Source organism: Octodon degus, unplaced genomic scaffold (assembly GCF_000260255.1).
Source record: "Octodon degus isolate 3935 unplaced genomic scaffold, OctDeg1.0 scaffold00018, whole genome shotgun sequence".
In the NCBI taxonomy this organism is placed as follows: Eukaryota; Metazoa; Chordata; class Mammalia; order Rodentia; family Octodontidae; genus Octodon; species Octodon degus.
The window spans coordinates 19,499,387-19,506,467 of NW_004524594.1; the positions used below are offsets into that span (position 1 = coordinate 19,499,387).

At 51.6% G+C, this 7,081-nt stretch overlaps 1 long non-coding RNA gene across 1 annotated transcript; it reads left to right on the forward strand.

The window, feature by feature from the left end:
- Positions 1-1,656: 1,656 nt before the first annotated feature.
- Positions 1,657-4,433, forward strand: LOC111815586. Its single transcript, XR_002820260.1, has 3 exons — positions 1,657-1,746; positions 1,978-2,104; positions 2,922-4,433. It is a non-coding gene; the product is annotated as an uncharacterized LOC111815586 (long non-coding RNA).
- The last annotated feature ends 2,648 nt before the right edge of the window (positions 4,434-7,081 follow it).

A 7,081-nucleotide genomic window follows, 5' to 3' on the forward strand; every position in this document is an offset into this window, starting at 1 on the left:
ACCACATGCCAGCCAGCCCCGCCCCCTGGTGGGCTGAGCTGGCCACACACACACACACACACACACACACATAAATAAAATTTAAAAAAAAGAAATAAAATCATATATAACAGAATAAAAAATGTGAAACCCATAGATAACAACTTAATCCGTAGATAACTCGACAAGTCTGACAGAAAGATGTACAAGATCAAACCTAGCTAAGGAAAATGAAATAAATGAGAAGCGAGACCGAGCCCTAGTCGAGAGATGCCAGCTCGCTCCAACTAGTCCTTCCATTTGGAACAATCTTGATGCAAACCCCTGGAAGCTGTGACCGCATCATTTCATGCTGGTGCACGCCCAGGAGAGATGGAAGCCCAGGTTCTGAGCGATTTGAAAGCTGTGTTGCACAGCACAGATGAGCCCGGAGACAGTGATATGAAGCAAAAGAAGCCCAGCAAGGAAAAACCAATACCGTGTGCTCCTATTTACATGCAAGTCTAGAAAATGCAAGCAATCCAGTGATGGCAACGGAATCAGCATTTGCCTGAGGACCAGGAGAGTGTGGGAGGGCTCGAGAAGCTCAGAGAATTATTCTGGGTGGTGATAATATTTTTATGTGTGCATGTGTATATTAAAATATTAAATTGTACACTTTCAATGTGGGCCATTTACTGTATGTCAACTGCCCCTCCACAGAGCCATTTAAAAATTGAAAATGTTGGGGCCGGCGAGATAGCTCAGTGGTCCAAAGTGTCTGCTTAGGCAAGCTTAGGCAGGCTCAGGGGATTGCTGTTCAATCCCCAGGCACCACATGCCGTGACTGCCTTGCCCTCAGGGTGGGCTGAGCAGGCCAAAAAAAAATTGAAAATGTGGTAGGGACAGCAGCAAGGTAGGCTGTGACACCTGGGTAATATCCAGATCCTGCCCAGGAGACTGGCACTTGGGAGCCATGGTACTGGGACAGGGACCCCCTAATCCCTGAATCACAGTCCCAGTCTCTCTCCTAGTGGCTGGGTGTGGCTCTTCTGGCTCTTGTTCTTGTCTTTGAGCTTCAGGGACAAAACGGAGATGGACAGAGGAGAGAGGCCACAGAACTCATTCCCCCTCCCTGGAGCCAGGACGGCCACGCCTGTCCCTGAGCCAACCTGCACCTTGGGCTCTGGCTCTCAGGACCTCAGACACCCTGGCTTTCAGCGAGAAGCCACAGGCTGTGTGGCCACAAGAGGTGGTGGTACTCACCCCAAAATCCTGTCCTGGCTGGCTTTGCTAAAGCAGCACACACTGTCCATGCGCACAGAGCAGAGGGAGTGGCCCATTTCAAGCTGGGCGACCCAGATTCTAGCCCCAGCTCAGCCTCCAAGAGCTACGTGACTTGGGGCACAGCCTCCGCCCACTCCCCTATGCCTCAGTTTCCTCCCCTGTAGGGGTGGGGGTGGGGGTCTCCAGCATCTCACAGCAGGTTTACAGCCTTTCTGTGGCCTTCGCATGTGGAGCAGGGCAGAGCCTGCTCCTGAGAGTGGACATAGCCTCTCTCGAGCTCCCAGACTCCAGCAAGCGGGGCCAGTGTGCACCGCCAGCCTGTGGTCACCAGAGGCTACGCCTGTGGGCACTTGGCCTGGCCACTTCTCAGCACATGCTTTCCCAGAAGCCAGCGTAGGAGGCAACCTGGCACCCACTGTCCCAGAGACAGGCACAGGACATACCCGCAGTGCCACCATGCCTGGAAGATGGGTCTCTCAGAAGGTAGAAGAGGGTGACCAGGTAACTGTCCTGTTGTGTGCATGCAAAGGAGATTCCTATGACAGGAGACTTTCAGGGATAGAGCAAACCAGAAAAGTCCCAGGGAGCCTGGAAAGGCTGGCCCTCATGAAGCCACCACTCTCTACGCTACCTGCTTGTCTAGCTCTTCCTCACCTTCCCAATTTCTTTCAAATGAATGAAACTCAGCATTGTCAGGAATGTGGAACTCATCACCACCCTGCTGTTCTGAAGGACTCGACAGCTCAGGGAGCACAGAACGCAGGAGATCCCTTACGCTCACGCATCACCTGGGACTCAACGCTCCCCCTCTGCAGGGTTCATGTCACAGGAAGGATCAGACATGTGGGGACCTGAACAAGTAAGGTCTGCAGCAATGACGTTTAGTCACAAAAAGTTGACAACAGCGTACATCGGCATTACTGGGCCCAGAACAGCTAGGCTTGCAGGACACGCTCCTACAGGAGCTATGTTCAGATACCAAAGACTCCAGATGTGCAGGTTCCTGGGTACAACCAGCCCGGGAGTTGTGGGTCACTGTCTCACTGGGCAGAAGCACTCAGGGGAAGAGGGTCTGCGGGGGTCTTCCGGGTCTCTCTAGATGCAGAGGTGGCTGGAAGGTGACTTTTTAGCTTTTTTTCTCCTTTTGCTCTGGTGTGTTACTTGTATTCTTTAGAATGAGACATCATTGGATTTATGGATGCCTCCATTGTGTTATACACTGCTTACCACAAAATGTTTCACACTAAAGGGACTACCGGGGGCCAGCAGAGAACAGCTGACCTTAACTTCTGGACCCTGACATTAGGCATGGGTGTTGGGTCAGTCCCAACCTATCCCCTGGAAGGAGGGGACAAAGGAGCCAAGTTTGGGTCTGGCAAAAGAAGAGCATTTTGCCCCTAAACTTGGAAGTCAGCCTTGTCACTAATCTGCTTTCTTAGGAAGGTTCTAGGACTCTAGGAGCTCAAGAGGTTTGAGGTGTGGGCAAGAACTCTGGCTTGTGAAATGCAGAAGCCAGATTTGCTCCCCAAAGTTATGATATGGCCCTTGGAAATCTGAGAGTGGATTGTGCCATCTTCAGGCACAGAGGGATCCAGGTGCTTGTGCAAAGCCCCTGGGGGTTTCTCAGCCACCACCACTTGCCCTTCGTCTTCCCCTTTCTCCGTATGTTCTGTCAGTTCTTCTCTGTCTTCTCTTGGTGAGTTGCCCTTGGATCTTCCGTTGCAGAAGGTACCTGTCTAGGTTAAGGGAAGTGACAGCTGGCAACCTCAGGCTGCTGTGAACTCTTGAGCCAAGTGACAGCTCCCTCTGCTGGCCCAGTAGCAAAGTCCTTAGGAGAACTCTGCTGCCCAGGCCCATGTCACATGCCCATCCCTGTGACCAAGGAAGAAAGCCCTGGGGTTGCCAGCTCCTTCCAAACCACACAGAGAGGAAGGGAAGTGGCCCAAGGTTCCTCAGAAGGGAAGCTAATGCCACCCCTCAGAAAGTCCAGATGCCAAGTCCACAAGAGTAGCCGCTGCCAGCCAGCCTCCAAGACCTGCAGCTTCCGAGACTGATCACCGCTTTATCAAGCCCGATCACTCGGATCACCAGGATGTCCAGGAGGAGAGACAGCAGCTTTCCTCAGAGGTGAGGAATCGAGCCCCGAGAAAGCAAGGCGCCCAGCGCACCAGACAATAAAATCAGAAGAGGGACTTGCTATTAGCGCCTCTATCTCCAGCCTTTCCTTGCTGCTCTGAGCTCAGGTTCAAAAGGTGAGGTGTTACCACCACCTGAGCGGCCGCCACCACCATCCACATCTGTCCCCACAACCACACTTCACCATCACCACCACCACCACCACTAATCTTCAACCACTATCATCTCCTTCATCAACATTCCGCCATTCGCCACTACAACCAGTACCCCACCATCCATGTCCCACTGTCAGTACCCGATGACCATGGTATCAACGCACACCACCATCCCCGTCATCAGTCTCTTTATTACTGTCCCACCACCTCTCCGCCCTCAAGGTCCCATCACGACCACTACCACCAAAGTCTAGGCATACTAGCACCACCACCAGCATGGCTTCTCTCCTACATCTATCACTAGCACAACCCCAACACTGCCACACCTTCCCCGTGACCCTCACCGTTGAAAACAACCCCTAGGCTCACCATCACCACCACACCATCACCATAGCAACAACAAAAACATCACTACCTTCATCCTCCAGGCAGCTCATCATGCCTGGAGCAGCCATTCTTTGCTGGAGACAGAGCCAAGGAGCTGAGAAGAAGCAGTGGACTGAATCACTTTCCAAATGTGGCTCCTTTCCTGAAGGTCAAGCTTGAACTCAGCCTCTTTGTGGCTGGGACCCAGGAACCTGCTCACAGCATTGAAATGTCATTCAGAGATGGCCGAGCTGATCTCAAAGGCCTACCGGGGTGTTCTGGGACAAATACACATGAGTCACTAAGGCTGACATTTTTTGTGATCTGACGAGGTTTCTCCCCTGGGGATCTGCTCACTTGGCCTCCACAAACAGGCAGTGCAACTGTGGACACACACTCTGGTCATCAATGTGGGGCTGCAGGGAGCTGGTCTCTGGCCTCCTGTCTTCTGCCTTGTGACTCCCAGGCCACCCTGGGGTCTTCTTTCTGGGCCACAAACCTCATCTCCTTCCTTCTTTTTCACTCTCAGATGCTTTCCATCCCCCCAAACCCCCACCGCCACCCGTTACTTGAGTTGATGTTGGAATGAGAGGCCAGACCAGAGCCATCAGAAAGACTCTGCCCAGCACTGCTAAAGGACTCAGCCCCAGCACTCTCTGCTAGGAGGAGGGAACCCCCTACCCTGCAGGACACAGGGCATGCCCTCCCTCAGTCAGCATCTGACTCAGGAATGCAGACTGCTAGGGGTGGGAAGTTGGTGGTGAGAGGGAGAAATGTCCTTGGCTTGGGGAATCCAGCAATGTGCTTGAGGCCAGAGCTGATGCCTGGGATGTAGAGCTGTCTCCTGGAGTTCCCATGGAAAACAGAGGACCTCAGAGGAGTGACAAGTGGTGAGGTGTGAAGTTGGGCAGCAGGAAGAAAGAGCAGCAGAGCCGTACCAGGCTTCCTGGCAAGCCCAGGCTCATCAGGAGGCTGCAGCCCGCCCCAGAGGCACTGTCCAGGAAGCCTTGCACACTCAGCCCTGGCAGCACATGTGTCCCCATCCTAGGTGTGTCCACTGGTACCACAAGACATCCTCATTGTCACTTCTCTGGGAGAGACTAGCTGAAGTCCCAGAATTGCCACAAATGGTGGTCACCCATGGAAACATTCTTTCCTTCTGTGGAATTGCAGTGCTGCCGGGCAGTCCCCAGTGTCACAGTGCACAATGCCTTCATCGAACAGTGGGAGTTATATCCTGGTGACCAGGCTCTGGGAAGACAGGGTGAAGCTGTCCCACTTCCGCTTTGAAGGCGCTCAGAGTGGTCATGATGGAGGAAGCCTGGGTTTGGGTTTTGCAGGTGGAGGAAGTAGCCTTCTCAGGCCTGGGGGACCACCCAGAGGAGGTGACAGTGAGCTAAGGCTTGAAGGAATGTTGGACAGGATTTCTAGGGGAGGACATCCCAGGCACCCCAGGACCACAGTAACCTGCCACCACGGAGATGCTGCAGACCATGTGACAACACCCTTGTGACAGGATTATGCACGAGGGACAACTGGTGGGGGCTGGAACTGGGAGGGGCAGATCTCACGAATTTTGCCAGATAAAACATTAGCTGCAGGGTCTGTTCCAAACAGCACCAGGGTCAGGGATAGTCTGGAAAAGCTCACTTCTGCTGGGTGGAAGACAGATAAGAGCAGGGCAGAGCAGAGGTAGGTGGGCATCCAGGGAGCTGCTGGAGTGGACTCAGGGAGACAGCAGGGGCGGACCCCAGTGTGCTGGTGGACATCAAGTCACTTTTGCTGATGAATCACCGACAAGGGCAACCAGGAAAGGTGGCAGCAAAGATGGCCCTCAATTCTTAGCTTTGGATCAACAGGTGGGTCCTAGTAAGGGTCCAAAGGAAGAGTGTGGGAGAGGAAGTCTAGGGTCAGATAGTGAATCTCTCACTTCTGGTCACGGCCCAATAGTTGGGACTGGACTGGTCCCTCTGCTATAAACGGTCATGAAAGTGGACAGAAGCTATAGGGTCAGACTGTGCCACAGACAGGGCAAGGCTGCAGCCCTCAGGAGAAGACAAAGTTAAGGCAAGGATCTGGACTTGGGGACAGCTTCCCAGTTGCAGCGCAGGAAGCCGGGATCGAATAGGACACAGTGGTACCCCAGAACTGAAGGGCCAGAGGCCAGAGCAAGGGCTTGCTGATGCACCTAGAAGCTACAGGGCAGGCCCTTGAGAAGAAAAGACCCCTGGCAAGGAGAGTCAGGAAGGCCATGCTTGCCAAGAGGCCAAGATATGACCACACTAAGATTCCACGCTGCACAGGGGGCCTGGAAGCTCTCACCAATCAGTGTCGAGAGACTTCATGGGCACCTGGCTGTAGCCCCATAATGAATCGTCAGTTAATAAGATCGCACCATCGAGTAAAAGTGACTAAGGACCTTCCCTAACAATGTTTAAAGCCAAAGCTCAATGGGATTTGTAGTTTGGAGCTTGATTCTCATCAAGTTAGAGAAATCAGAAGGTACCTACTCTCCACATATCTACTGTCACCAGTAACAAATATCAAGACAAACCATCTACTAGAACAAAAATCAACTGCTTCCAGGCCCTTCACTTGCCTGCTCAATGAGATCAGTATCTAGATGTATCATCCATCCAATCTATAATGTATCATCCATGATATCAAATACATAACAATTATCAAACACACAAAGAAACAAGAAAATGTGACTCATTATCGAGAGGTGAGAAAAAGCATTTAGTAGAAACCAAGCTTGCATAGCTTTTATAAAGTATGTTTTTAAGACTTAAAGAAAACTATCCTTGAAGAATTAATGGAAAATATGGTCTTCATAAGGGAACAGATAAAAAAAAAAAGATAGAGAAGTACAAATTACGATAGAGAACTAAAGAGGAATTCTGGAACAGAAAGAAACTGAAATGAAGAATTCCAACATGCTAAAACATACTAGATTGTTTACAGGATGCCTAAAGGATAGCCCAGTAGAGACGCTAACACACACAGATCTGGGTCTGAAATGCAGGAGGGAACTGAGGAACCAAAGATGGAGCATTGAAAATCAGCATGGAGAAGAGAGTGTGCGCTCACTCTGGACAGAAGGAATGTGTAGGCCACACTTCAGCTAATGTCTTCACTCCCCGATAAAACAAACAACCCAAAACAGTGAAACAAAGTGC